A 14,792-nucleotide genomic window follows, 5' to 3' on the forward strand; every position below is an offset into this window, starting at 1 on the left:
TGATCAACGTTCGTGTGTTGAAACAAGTCAGGATACTCCTCAGCAGTTACATCTTCCATCTCAACATCCTCGTATTCATAAATGAAATCCGTATTCATCTTAATAGATGGATCATCCAATATACCTTCCTCATTCACCACCTCGACATCAGGCTCGGTCTCTAACACAGTCAACTGATCGTCATTCAACCCAAGCAGTATGGAAATCTGCTCCCGTGTCCGAGACCTATCAACAAACTCACCAACCTCTATCTCATCTCTGTTCACCACACTTCTTACCATCCCCTATCCATCCATAAATATCGTAGTATTAGACGCAATCATCTCAATTGGCTTAGCGGTAGTTGGATCCTGATATATAACAATCTGTTTACCCGAGTCCTCACCGCCACTTGTACCAGCACCGGAAGATGAGCCGTGTGATTGTTTAGGCTCACCTCCTGCACCAGACTCATCAGAATCTTGAACATCATTTTTTAGTTTCTTTAGGGCATCTTCGTTGCAAGTCAACTGCAAGATTAACTCTTCTTGTTCCTTCATTTTCACCCCTGAGACTCAACAATCGCTCGCGGCGCTTTAGTCTCCTTCTGACAAAATGAGATATAACTCATCATCCGTCTTTGATTCTCCATAAGGCGTTCTTGATTCTGACGGTCAGCTGCCATTTGGTTTTCTTAAAGGTGGAGAAGATTTAACAGCAACTCAGTCTGACGATTCGGTGGCAGATTGTACAATGAGGGATGAATAGGTTGGATTGGTCCCTCAGGCCGAGTGATTCTTATGAAAGAGACATCACTGGGAGGAGGAGGAGGAGTAGTAGGATGAGGAGGAGGAGGCCTCATAGATGGTGTTGAAGTTACTTGAGGAGGCCTCATAGATGGTTTTGAAGGGACAGTAGACAATGTAGCAGGAGGCCTTGGTATTTCAGATAATGCCATTTGTGGAATTAAACCAAGCCTTTCATGGGACACCAACGTTGACGTCAATGTAAGCATCGGAATGCTAGTAGTAGGCGGCACTACCGAGCGTTGAGGCGTTGATTGACCAGGTGGTGGTACACCAATAATCACCCCAGCCCCAGCTGACACACGTCTCTTCTTTGATGGCTCTCCAGTTTCCACCGCTTTCCCTTTTTTCTTTCGTTCTTGTTGAGCTGCAATGGTGGCAGCTAATGCATCATTTACTGCCTCTTGTTGCTCTTGAAAGGAAGCATCACCAGCTCCATCATCACCATCATTACCATCATCATTCCCATCATCATCGTTCCCACCTTCTCCCCCTTCACGCTCGGAATACGAATCGTCATGGATCCAGTGTTCATCTGGAGGACAGACATAGTTCGGATTAATGGTATGACCAATCATCCTTTTATCCTTTGGCTTCTCCTTTCTATAAACCAACATTCGACGCACAGCATCAGCATTCATGTGTTCCATAGGAAGCACATCATTCACCTGAGTTTGATCAATGATAAATTGGGAATTAAGTCTTGAATAATCAGCTGTAGGAAGCGAGGATACATTAAGAACTTCTTCTTTTGAAGTGTTTGCTGAACTTGTTCTTGCAGATGATCATAAACTAGCTCAGAGTAGTTAAACGGCTTGTTAAGAATAAGAGCAACAAAAGCTGACTGTATACTACTTCTACATTCGTCAAATCCACCACGACGACCACTCATACAATGAATTAAAACATGAAAAAGATATTTGTATGGTGGGCATAAACCATTCTTGTTCAACATAGACTAGTCAATATCACCACCATAACGTAGACGAGTAAACAAACCCTTGATCAACTGCTTGTCAAATTCACTCGGGTTGTCATCATTATCTCCAAATTGAAGCACACGGTGAACCACTCCCACATCAATTGTAATAGCAGTTTGATTAATCGTGGCTCTAATATGTTTTTCCGCCTCCACAACCTCAGCAGTATCCCAAAACTGTCTAATAATACTCAAAGACACTCTGGGTCGAGCAGTGATTGCATAACGTATCACTAAACGTCTTAAAAATGCTAACATGTCTCCAAATACATCAACGTCAGCAATATCTTGATCAATATATGCACAGATGTTGTGTTTCGTGTCATACGGTAACAAAATAACATCCTCCTGCTGTACTTGAGGTGGTTGCTCCTGTGGTGGTTGTTCATGTTACCCTTGATTAGCAACTGGTGGATCTTTATTTACATGATCAGTCATTTTAACTGTATAAATATGAATGAATATAAGGAATGTGAAGATGTAATATACATTTAGTACATATATATATATATATATATATATATATATATATATATATATCTATTTATTTCAAATGGTGTATTTAATTTCATATGATATGTGTAATTAATGTATTTACGTGTTTAGACGGTTGGAATAAGTTAGTTAATTTAAATGATAAATAAATTTAATTAAATAAATCAAACTAAATGACATTCGTGTGATTGTCACTATGATTCGTTACCATCCAGTAACGAATCAAGCGATTCGCTATCAGTTAAATAATTTAACGAAAGAGACACAGCGAACCAACTGTACAAGTTTAACGCACTGAAGTCTAGTTCGTTATAGATTTGGCGAATCCATATTTGATTTGTTAAGAAACTGATTCGCTGAACTAGTTTGTGTATTTCTTTAACGAATTGGACACGAAGCAGTTCCAATTCGCTAAAGATAACGAATGGTCAATAATTTAGACTTAATCTTTGACCGGCATAGTCAAAGTCAAAATTAAGATGAACACCGATAGTCAACAATACGAATCAAGCTTCAATTAATCCATAACTATCGTCGGATAATCAAAACATTATGTGTATTGAACTCGGAAACATAGTATTAAGCTCATGGTGTTGAGATTGAGACTCAAAACCCAGAAATACTTAGGTTAACCAGAGTAAACAAGAACCCCGAAACCATTAACAAACAATCGACCCGACAAACTAGAATTATGCTTCGATTAGAGTCTACCAAGGGTCTCGGAATCGCATTCCGATCACAAATGAATATATATCAACTACAAAAACACAGTATATCATAAATAAATCAGGGTTTTAGAACTCGGAAAAAACTTAGAACACAAAACTCCATAATTAGTCTATTAATACACCATCATTTTTGACGAAAATCACATCGCCGTGATCGTTTATACCTTAGTAACACAATGATATTCGTGAAAGATCGAAATATGAAGGTCGAAAATCAGAGAAAAATTCTGATAAAGGTGAGATTAATCTACCCAATCTCATATTCACCTTCGGTTAGTCCCGTTCAATTAGTACCCAAGATGGGAGGAATGACGGTTGTAATGAACGAGAAGGACGAGTTAATACCAGTGAGGACCATCACAGGCTGGCGAGTTTGCATCGACTACCGGACACTTAATGACGCAACAAGAAAAGATCATTTTCCACTTCCTTTTATCGACCAAATTCTTGAACGATTATATGGAAAAATATTCTACTGCTTTCTTGATGGATTCTCCGGATACTTTCAAATTCCCATTGCTCCTGAAGATCAGGAGAAAACCAATTTTACATGCCCGTATGGAACCTTAGCCTACCTAAGAATGCCATTCGAACTATGTAATGCCCCAACCACCTTCCAACGTTGCATGGTGGCCATCTTTCATGAAATGATCAAACACTCTATGGAAGTTTTTGCATAATCCTTCGATCATTGTTTAAGAAACCTAGACAAAATGTTAGCTAGGTGTAAGGAAGTAAATTTAGTACTCAACTGGGAAAAAAGCCACTTTATGGTCAAAGAGGGCATTGTTCTCGATCACAAGATATCCCAAGAAGGACTAGAAGTTGACGGGGCAAAAATAGAAACTATCTCTAAACTTCCGCCACCAACTTCAGTCAAATCCATTAGAAGTTTTCTAGGTCACGCAGGATTCTACCATCGTTTCATAAAAGACTTCTCCAAAATTGCTAGACCTATGACCAAACTTCTAGAAAAAGACGCACCATTCGTCTTCTCTGAAGAATGTGTTGAATCATTCAATACATTAAAAGACAAGCTTATCAACGCACCAATCATGACTACACCTGATTGGGCCCTTTCATTCGAAATCATGTGCGATGCAAGTGATTTTGCAGTTGTAGCCGTACTCGGACAACGAAAAGAAAAGCATTTTCACCCAATTTACTATGCTAGTAAAACTCTTAATGATGCACAAGAAAATTACAACACAACTGAAAAAGAGTTACTAGCTGTAGTTTTCGCCTTCGAAAAATTTAGATCTTACTTCATTCTTTCCAAAACCATAGTTTACACCGATCATGCAGCCATACGCTACCTCTTTAACAAACAAGATGCTAAACCAAGACTCATCTGATGGATTCTCCTACTCAAGGAATTTTATATAGAAGTCAAGGATAAGAAGGCAGCAGAAATTCTACTTCTGGGAAGATCCATACTTGTTTAGAATAGGAGCCGATCAGGTTGTCCGTAGGTGTGTATCAGGAAAGGAAGCCTTGGATATCCTCAAACACTGTCATGAAGGACCAACTAGTGGATACCACAGGGCAAAAATAGAAACCATCTCTAAACTTCCGCCACCAACTTCAACACAAGCCACCACGGTCAGAAAATTTTTTGATTAAGGATTCTTCCGGCCCACCATATATAAAGACACACATGCTTTGATCCAAGAATGCGATGCTTGTCAATGAGCCGGGAACATCTCAGCCAAAAATGAGATGGCTCAAAAAGGCATTCAAATTTGTGAAGTCTTTGATGTATGAGGAATAGATTTCATAGGCGCATTTCCTAACTCGTTTGGGAACAAATATATCCTTGTAGTAGTCGACTACGTGTCCAAATGGATAGAAGCACAAGCTCATCTCACTAATGATGCTCGAGTAGTCGTGCGATTTCTAAAAACTTATTTTCGCGATTTGGTACCCCAAAAGCCTTAATCAGCGACAGAGGAACTCACTTCTGTAATGCTTTAATGGACAAAGTTTTAGCATGGTATGGAGTTTACCATCGGATGGCAACACCATATCATCCTCAGACTAGTGGGCAAGTAGAAGTCTTGAATCGGGGAATTAAAAGGATTCTAGAAAGAACTACAGGAATAAATCGCAAAAATTGGGCAGAAAAGTTAGATGACGCTTTGAGGGCCCTTAGAATAGCCTACAAAACCCCCCATAGGAACAACACCTTTCAAACTCGTATATGGAAAAGATGTCATCAAACCGTGGAACATAAGCACAAAGCCTACTGGCCTTTAACAACGGTGAACTTTGATTTAATGTCCGCTGGCAAAAATCGAGAAGATTAAATTCACGAACTCGAAGAACTAAGAACATTAGCCTTTGAAAACTCCTGGTCTTACAAAGAAAAGACTAAACGTTTAAACGACGACCATTTCAAAGGAAACAAAAAGTTTCAAGTCGGCGATCGAGTAATGTTATATAACACACGTTTACTTCTTTTCCCAGGAAAATTGAAATCTCGCTGGTCAGGTCCATACATGGTTGAGTCAGTTTTTGACTCTGGGACAATCGAGATTTCAAATTCTAATGGCCACAAGTTCAAAGTTAATGGACATCGATTAAAACCATATATCGATGGGCCATTTGTAAATGTCTCGGAGGTAATAATCCTCCGACTAACTAAGTAGACATACAAGGAACAAGGTTTGGCCAAGACCTTCTTAAAATAGGCCTTGTAAATAGTTATTACCAAAAAAAATTACTAAAAAAATACGGGGGCGTGCTTCTAAAAGCACGGACTCGTGCCACAAAGTGCGGAACAGAATCTTCGCTGCAAAAATCTCAGTCAAACTAGTTTGTAACAGATTTGTCATACCAAAACACTGGGCCATGCTTCTAAAAGCACGGGGTCGTGCCTGGCAACTGGTTGGCTATAAAAGGTACCCTTTGCCAATGCATTCCTTGCATCAACCGAAGCCAAAAACACTCTCTTCTGAGATTAAAACATGCCTACTGAGATGAGTGAAGCAATTTCAGTTACTCGACAACCGAGAAACGAAACCCTACACGTATCCTAAATCGAGCTTCTTTTGAAACTTCAAGAGCTCGTCAAAGAACTCATCGAGATGAATCTCCTCGCAGAAATGCGTCTCGTTCAACTCATCGAATTAGTGGAGAATATGAAAATGGAGCTTCGAGACATTAACGAACAACTCCAATTTCAAGTTCTCGAGTTCACGTATTTTCCGCCACCGGGACCATTCGGCAGAGGATAACCCTTCGGTGAAATTTAGGAACTTCAAGTTTTCTGTTTTGATTTGTAAAACAAGTGCGCTAGGCACATCGTGTTAGGACTCTCGGGCTTAACCAGAATATTTTTATGTTTCTAGGAAAACTGGGCTTATCCCATACTTGTTTTAGAAATTTTCATTTTAATGAAAAGTAATTTTTAGGATGATTAAAAATTCTGGCTCTCGCGTTTGGCTGAAAAATCAAAGAAACTTTCAGTGACAAAAAGCATGGGGCCATGCTTCTTGAAGCAAGGGATCGTGGTCACCCTAGAATCTTCAGCTTAATACGCGTTGACTCTGTACAATTCTCTGAATCAGAAACATCTATTCCCTAGCAGCACGGGGCCGTGCTTCAAGAAGCACGGCGGCCGTGCTCGACTTTCCAGTCTCTATATAATACATGCAAAAACTCACTATTCCATTCACACCAAACACAAGTTTACTGAAATGAAAAGTAAGAAAGTTGAATGGAGACCAGTGAGGAAGGGCATGTATGGTGATTCTTCCTCAAACCTTGAGGAAGAAATCATGAGGCTCCAATGCATTGTGAGAGATCAAGTCGAAAGTAAGATCCAAAATGAGGGTTGCCTAATTAATCTGATCAACAAAGTCGAACTACTTCGGTTTGAGAACTTCCATGTTGTGGATAGCCACAACAAACATGTGAGCTTTAAGCTTAATTTTCTCAACCGGGAGGTCTCAAAAGTCGACAAGAAGCTCTTCGAGCTCTTGGAAGCTAAAATAGTACCACCACACATTCAAGACTTGTTCAGGAATGGTGGTCGTTGAGGTTCTGACTTTGTCTTGTTAAGAAGTTACTCTTGCTAGTGTTATGTTTGTGATTCGGGATTATTGTTGTACTTTTCTTTCTACTATGTTTGTCTATTTTTATGTTTTAATGAAAAATAGGACTTTTAATTTCTGTCTTAATTTTTATCTTCAAAAAAATCAGTTAAAAATGAACCAGCCCGAAAAATAAACAGCAAAAACAAAAGAAACTGACTGCCTCATGCAGCACAGGGCCGTGCTTCAAAAAGCACGGGGCCGTGATTTTGTGTCCAGTACAGTTACGATATTTATCAAATAAAATAACTTTTTCCCATTCACCCACTTCGTTCTAACACCAAAATACTGCCGACCATACACCCATTCTGCAAGTCCCTTCCTAAAATCAACCAATTCCAACCAAAGGTATGTTAATTTAACAAATCTATTGTTCGATTTCATCTTTCTAGGTCTAAATTAACCCCAAAGTCTCATCAATTGACTGAATCGGGTTTAAACCCGAAAATTAGACGGGTTATTCGGTTAGATCCGAGATAATGATTTGTTAGATAGGTTTTATACTAAGATATGTTGGAAGAAATCATTCGGGTTCGGATCTTGGGTAAAGTATATAACAAATCAAAACCCAATTGATATACAACCGGGTAGGAACACAGGATCGAGTCTTGATGAGTTTGAAATTAGGATTAAAAACACGGACCGTGCTTTAAACAACACGAGTCGTGGTAAAAAAAGTCAACAAAAGTCAAAATTGGTAAAACTGACGAACATCAGCAGCACGGGGCCGTGCTTTCAGTGGTTCTGTTTCTATTCCAGCATTTCAAGAATTTCCGTTAAATTTTAACTAATTTGGATACAAATTACAGATGGCCGAATATGGGGACAACGTACATGCATTCCTAGTCTTCCCAAGACCCGATGCAAGGGATCGAAGAGCCCAAGCTAGAATAGCCTACCTTAACCGACGCCTCCCAAAACCAAACTTTTATGCTTGTAGGGATACGTTGAGGCAAGTTAATCAGTGGAATAGGTACAAGTCCATTGTGAAAGGACCATGGAAACAGGTTTTTAATCAAAGAGGGGAAGCGATCACCGAATTAACAAAAGAATTCCTAGCTTCTTTTTCATTTAAAGCGAAAAAATTGACTATGTGGGATGAAGAAGCAGTGGAATTCAGGTGTGGAGGCGAGTGGTATACAACATCGGTTACCCAACTAGGGACAGATCTGGGAATTTACACGAGTGAGGAAACAAATAGCGAAATCTGGTACAAAGCCGCAACAACATTCGCGAATGAAGATGGTGATGTGGACGCAGAGGCTGGAAACACACAGTTACAAGCATGGGAACAACTGAGCTACGGAAATGAACCCTACATTGCAATCAGCTCAAAGAGCACCTCTACGTGACCCGCTCATGAGATACATTCACCGGTTGCTTAGCCACACTGTCACTGCTTGTGGTTAAAGTGAAGGGGTTGTGAACCTGAAGGACTTATGGGCTCTGTATTGCATGAAGAATGACATACCATGCAACATCACTTATTTGTTCTGCAAACTGTTCACAACGAATGCAAATGCAAAGAGCCGAAACACCCCAATCTTTGCCTGCCCGAGGATCTATAATCTTTATGAAGCTTACAATGCAGACAGAGAAGGAACCCGCAGCCCAGACCCAATTGCTCTTAACCTTGGTTTTTGTATCAGTATGCAGATGGCCCAACAGATCAGCCGAAACCCAGAGGTATGGAGATTTCATGATGCACTGAACCAGGTTTAGGATCCTGAAGACCCGGCCGAGATGATGATCCAGAACGTGCCCGAGAGGGGAGGAGGATCACCGCCAAGACAAACCCGCCGCCGCACCTACCATCAGCAGGGAGGCCCATCTTCATCAGGGGTCGGCTCTAGCTCGTCACATGACAGCCGATATTCATTCGAGGGCCTATACGGCCTCATTGACCAGTTCTCAGCAAACACTACCACTTCGTTTGACAGTATCACAGGACATATTGCTGCCTCCGACGCACAGCGAGCATCTGAATATGCAGAAACGAGGCAAGAGATTGGTCGTCTAGGATATCGCATGGACAGGCAATGGGGACCGTTTGACCCGGACACGGGCAACTAATGAGCAGCGGAAATGGTAAGTCGGGTATGGGCATTGATGGGCTGGTAGTACTTTTATGACATTATTATTATGTTTGTTTGAGCAATTTACATTCTGTCACTTGTTTGTTTGTCTGTTTGGTTGGATACTTTGATGGTCGTGGGTGCCAAGACATTTTATTAGGTAATTATTTAGCCCGTATGGGCAGGGAATGGATGATTCCATACCCAATTTTCAGCAAAATTATGCTTAGTTGCTTGTGGTTGATTGCAGTTTTACATTATACAGGTACAAAACAGGAAAACGGACTAAAAACAGGGGACCTCTCCATTTTAACCCACCATACTTAATTAGAATTTTAATCTTTTTATGAATCCTTTCACATTGAGGGCAATGTGAGATTCAAGTGTGGGGAGGGGAATCACTTGACCAATTGCTGCTCAACTAATTATAAAATTCTCTAAACAACAAATTTTTTTAGAAAACAAAGACTACTTTTATAACAAAATCAAAGGAAAATCAAAGAAATTTTTTTGGAAATAACCAACTACAAACCTATTATAACAAAAAAAAGTGAAAAAGTACGAAAAAGAAGTTTTGTATTATTAAGAACAAATTTATGAAAAATATGGCGTTAATACCCAATTCCTCCATTACTGTGAGATAAACCTCATGCCATATAAATATTTTTTCGGAAGCTTTGAGTGAGTCATATGTTTCGTGTGATTTAGAACTTGTCACAATTATTCATTCAAGACCGCACGAAGCGTTGTATAAGGAAGAAGGTAATATTGACACAATTCCATCAAACCCATTACCAAATTACAAAACCCAAAAACCTTAACCAAAAACCCTATCATTTTATCCCTCTCACCGGTAAAATACAACACTGGTCATTTATCGGCAGACCCTAAAGAACTGGAAATGCATTCTCTCGATTTCAATTTCCTTTGCTGCATACATTTTGCAAAACCTAGGTTGCCTCCAGAACTTAGGGAGATAATCTTTCTCTTTAGCAATGAGGTGAGGAAAAAGTGGCGCCAAGACGAACAAAGGCCACCATTTTGTGGAGTTTCCAAAAGCGCAATGAAAAGAAGAGCAAAAAGATACGAACGATGCTTAGGCTGCGGAAACTGGTCACACGAAGGATGGTGTAGAAAAAGTAAAACTCAGTCTCAACATGAATATACCGAACTAATGAGGGTGGGGGTTATCAGGCTCAAAGCCGAACGATCCATTAGAATTTGGAGTTATGTTCAGAACAGGATTGAGGAAGAACTGATTCGCATCCTCGACAAAACTGGTCTTGACGATCTGACCTTAAAAGAGTCACTAGGTTATATATATATATATATATATATATATATATATATATATATATATATATATATATATAATACATATTCGGGAAACAAGAAGCTAAACATCTAAGACATCTCAAGATTCCCGAGAACCAACAGAAATTCTATTTGCCATTCTCATCCACGTTAACCTAAACCCTTAAACCAAAAACCAAATCCCTACTCAAACAAAACCAACCCATATTACCTTCTAATCTATGCAACCCTTCACAAAGGTGGAGATTTGAAATTGTTACAAACTTATTTTTCACATGTTGCATTTTGACTAAGAGTGTTCACATACATACATCACATGTATGATCAGATATATAAACCGAGTGTGAGTGAACATTGTGAGAACGTGACATATTGCATAAACAGAAGCTCATGAAAACAAATCATCTTTTTATATACCACTACATATATTCCTATGATTTAAGGTTGGTTATTTTGTTCCTAACTTGCTATTTTTAGAGAATATTTATATGTAGCTTTCTTGAGGACAAGCAAGGTTCAAGTGTGGGGATGTTTGATGTATATAAAATTATACATCTTTTAAGCATCAAATAATCTCTAAAAACTGCAACTTCTATCAAATAACATAGCACAGAAAGCTACTTATCATAATAAAATGTAATTTCAGGTGAGCCCAAGCCTCAAATGAAGAAACAAGCAAAAAGAAGAAGAAAAACGGAAGAAAACACAAGAAAAACAAGGAACACGCCCCCCCATGCCTCAAGAAACACGCTCCCATGCTTCTGAACACAAGAAAAGACAAAAATCTACAAGAATTGAAGCACATGTCAACAAAAGAACGGGGCCGTGCCCCTTTGGCCACGAGGCCATGGTCACCTCCAGATAAAGACAAAAAGAATTAAAGCACATGCCAATAAAAGCACGGAGGCGTGCCTCTGAAGGCACACCCCCGTGGTGAGTCATCATGTACGTGGACACGGGGCTGTGCTTTATTAAGCATGGGGCCGTGCTTTTCCTTCCAGACAGCCTATAAATATAGTCTCTTGTGGCATTTGAGAAGTGTGATTGAAGAAGAATTCTAAACGGTTTTCACTTAAAAAAACACCCACTAACACTCATATTGAAGTTTAATCATGTGTTTGTTATCATCTCTTTTTATATTCATAACAATGCTCATTATGAGCTAAACTCCTATTGCCATCTATAATCTTTAAAGAAGCTTTGTTTTACTTGATGATTACATAAAACATGTGGTTTAGTTTGGTATAGTACATGGTTATTTTGCAACTATCCATTGATGAAGAAATGTTTTATCACTTTAATCCAATACATTAAGGTTAATGATTTATAATCATTCATGGTAATTCTTGTTCTTGGAAACTAGAAATGGTAAAAAGAATACTTTTATAATGTATTCAAGATAAAACATGGATCCGTATGTTGTACTTAGAAATGATGAGATATATGCTATGATCTATTTCTCTAGTTTTGATTATTCTAAAATAACATTGTTAACACGATTGCTTAGGTTATCATGCTAGTTAAAGAAATCATATGTCAATAGAATGTGTAATTATAATCTAATTAAATCAACCAAGGGGAGGTATTGTGAGTTAACTACAATCACTCGAAGTTGTTAGGATTGGTATTTGAGAAATCGAAGTCAACCCTAATCGTTCTACTATACCAAACTGCTTTCCTACTTAAATTGACATTCTCGTGGTAATATGACATTAGGAAAGGATGGACTTTAAAATGTGCATGTTACTTTATTTTATGTCATAGAATATGTTTACTTAGAAATTAGGGACTATTCTATCATATATTGTTAGGAAAAATTTATCACATGTTTATTTAATAATCATCAAGGAATAATGGAGTGAATTCTTGATATTAGATAGTAAACCTTCATATAATTGAATTGCTCATTTAGAACGTCCCTTCTTGTCACCTATATATTATATATAAGTATTTCTATTTTATAAAAAGTTCAAAAATCAACCTCAAAAGGATTAAACCTTCCGATTAAAGTAAGACGAAGATTCACTATTAGAAACATTTGTGTCCACGGATCGATACTTGGTTCTTACCAATACTATTCTACATATACGATAGGTACACTTGCCTATTTTTTTTGTGTTTAGCTTTAGTAGAAATCACTTTTATAAATTTAAAACACGATCTTGTGCAAAAGCTAAATATCCAATATCTTATATTTATAACACACCGCACGCACGCATCAACATTCAAAACATAGAATCTGATAAAAGTTAGTTTCACAAATCCCTAGCCTAATGTAACACCCCAAAAATATTAAAATGTAATATTTCGGTTTTGGGATATTAAACCCGAAATAAGTATCTAGGCTAAGGTTTAACCTGGTTAGTTAACCATTATTATCTACAAACACATACTTGTGTATAGAAGTTTGGAGCCAAGTGTCATGTAACAAAACAACAGGGGCTAAACCCGGGCAAACCCAAAGTTAAAATAATAAAAAAGAAAATAAATAAAACATACACACATAGTGTATGTGTGTGTGTATGTCGATGGCAGAGAAAAGCGAAAGGGGAAACCCTCCCCAAACCCTAAATCCTTCAAATTGGGAGAATCCATGAAGAATCAAGGTGTCTCAGCTACGGGATTGATGATCCCTAGCTCCTAACACCGTCTAAACACAAGGTTAGTGTCAAATCCAAATGTTTAAAGTTAGGGTTGGATGATTGGTGATGGGTTAAGAATGTAACATGAAATTGAACATGGTTATGTGTTATAATCACAATGTAGAACATGAGTAGTGAACAAATTAAAGTGAAATTGAAGTTTAGAGATAAAACCCATATGAGGGGTGTGGGTGGAGACATGAGTGAAGAACTCATGTTCAATCCTCATATGAATCATGGTTAGTTTAGCTTTAAATGTTTAGATTATTGCTAGACTAATTAAATGGTGTGTTATGAAACTCGACTGAACCAAAACGGTTGGTAACGACAAGTTCAACAAGTAACGATAAGATATGCAAGAAATGGCCACTGATAACTAAAATGATTGTTTAAGCGAACACTGGTTCGTTAAACAACGAAAATCCTACTAAAAAGGGATATACTAATGATTGATAGATTAGTATGAAAAATGGGCCTTGAATGCTTGCATATGATAATAATAATGTAAATTGTGTTTAGACATATCACATGAATCGTTGGGAAGCAGAACTGGTAAGGAGTAAAGCAAAGGTCGGCGATTAAGGTACGTGGCTATATGCTTCGTTATTTATTTCAATTATCTAATCTTGTTAATTCAAAGGATTTGTCGTAAAAATGTTTATCAGTGAGAATGGTTGCTCATAAGTGATAGTATTCACAAAAGCAAACCAAACGGGTCAAAGTGATCTACACGCAAACCGGGTAATGGATGCATGGTTAATAAGGACGATGAACCCGGATAATGGGTTGTAAATAATATAAACGCAAACCGGGTAACAGGAGCGTGGGTCATAAAATAATAGACCCGGATTATGGGTTATAGTTGAAACAGAATAGTTTCTTGAAAAAAATATGAATGAATCAAGTTTAAGTACTTGAACATAAACCGAGTCAAATTAGTGTAAATGCAAGTCGGGTAACGGAAGCGTGGAACACGAGATTAATAAACCCGGATAATGGGTTGTAAATAATATAAAAGCGAACAGGGTAACGGGAGCGTGGGTCATAAAATAATAAACCTGGATTTTGGGTTATAGTTGAAAAAGAATAGTTTCTTGAAAAAATTATGAATGAATCAAGTTTAAGTACTTGAACATAAACCGAGTCAAATTAGTGTAAACGCAAACCGGGTAACGGAAGCGTGGAACATGAGATTAATAAGCCCGGGTAATGGGTTGTAAATGTAGAGAAATAAACCTATAAAAATATTGCGGACGATTTAAGTTATAATGCTTAAATGTCAAAACGGGTTAAATAAATGCAAACGCAAACCGGGTAACGGGAGCGTAAAACCTAAGAAATTTTAATCCGGTTAATGGATTATGGTTTAGATATGTGGCCACGATTTCTAGTGATTAAATTGAGTTTGGATGAGTTTTGGATAGATTTGGATGCAAATTGGGTGAAAAGAAAGCATGCCCAGTTGACCGGGCCGGGTTGAAAACTGACACGGCCGGGTAAAGGTTCTGAGATAAAGCATGCCCAGGTGACCCGGCCGGGAAAGAAAACATATCCTGGTGACCCGAACGGGTTGAATTCTGACACGGCCGGGTCAGGAAGAAAAAGAAAACTAAATAAATAAAATAACAATATATATATATATATATATATATATATTTGTTCAAATGCTTTGATTTCTAA

Source organism: Bidens hawaiensis, unplaced genomic scaffold (genome assembly GCF_021521415.1).
Source record: "Bidens hawaiensis isolate Kalapana, Puna unplaced genomic scaffold, B.hawaiensis_p1.1 tig00001440_1, whole genome shotgun sequence".
NCBI lineage: Eukaryota > Viridiplantae > Streptophyta > Magnoliopsida > Asterales > Asteraceae > Bidens > Bidens hawaiensis.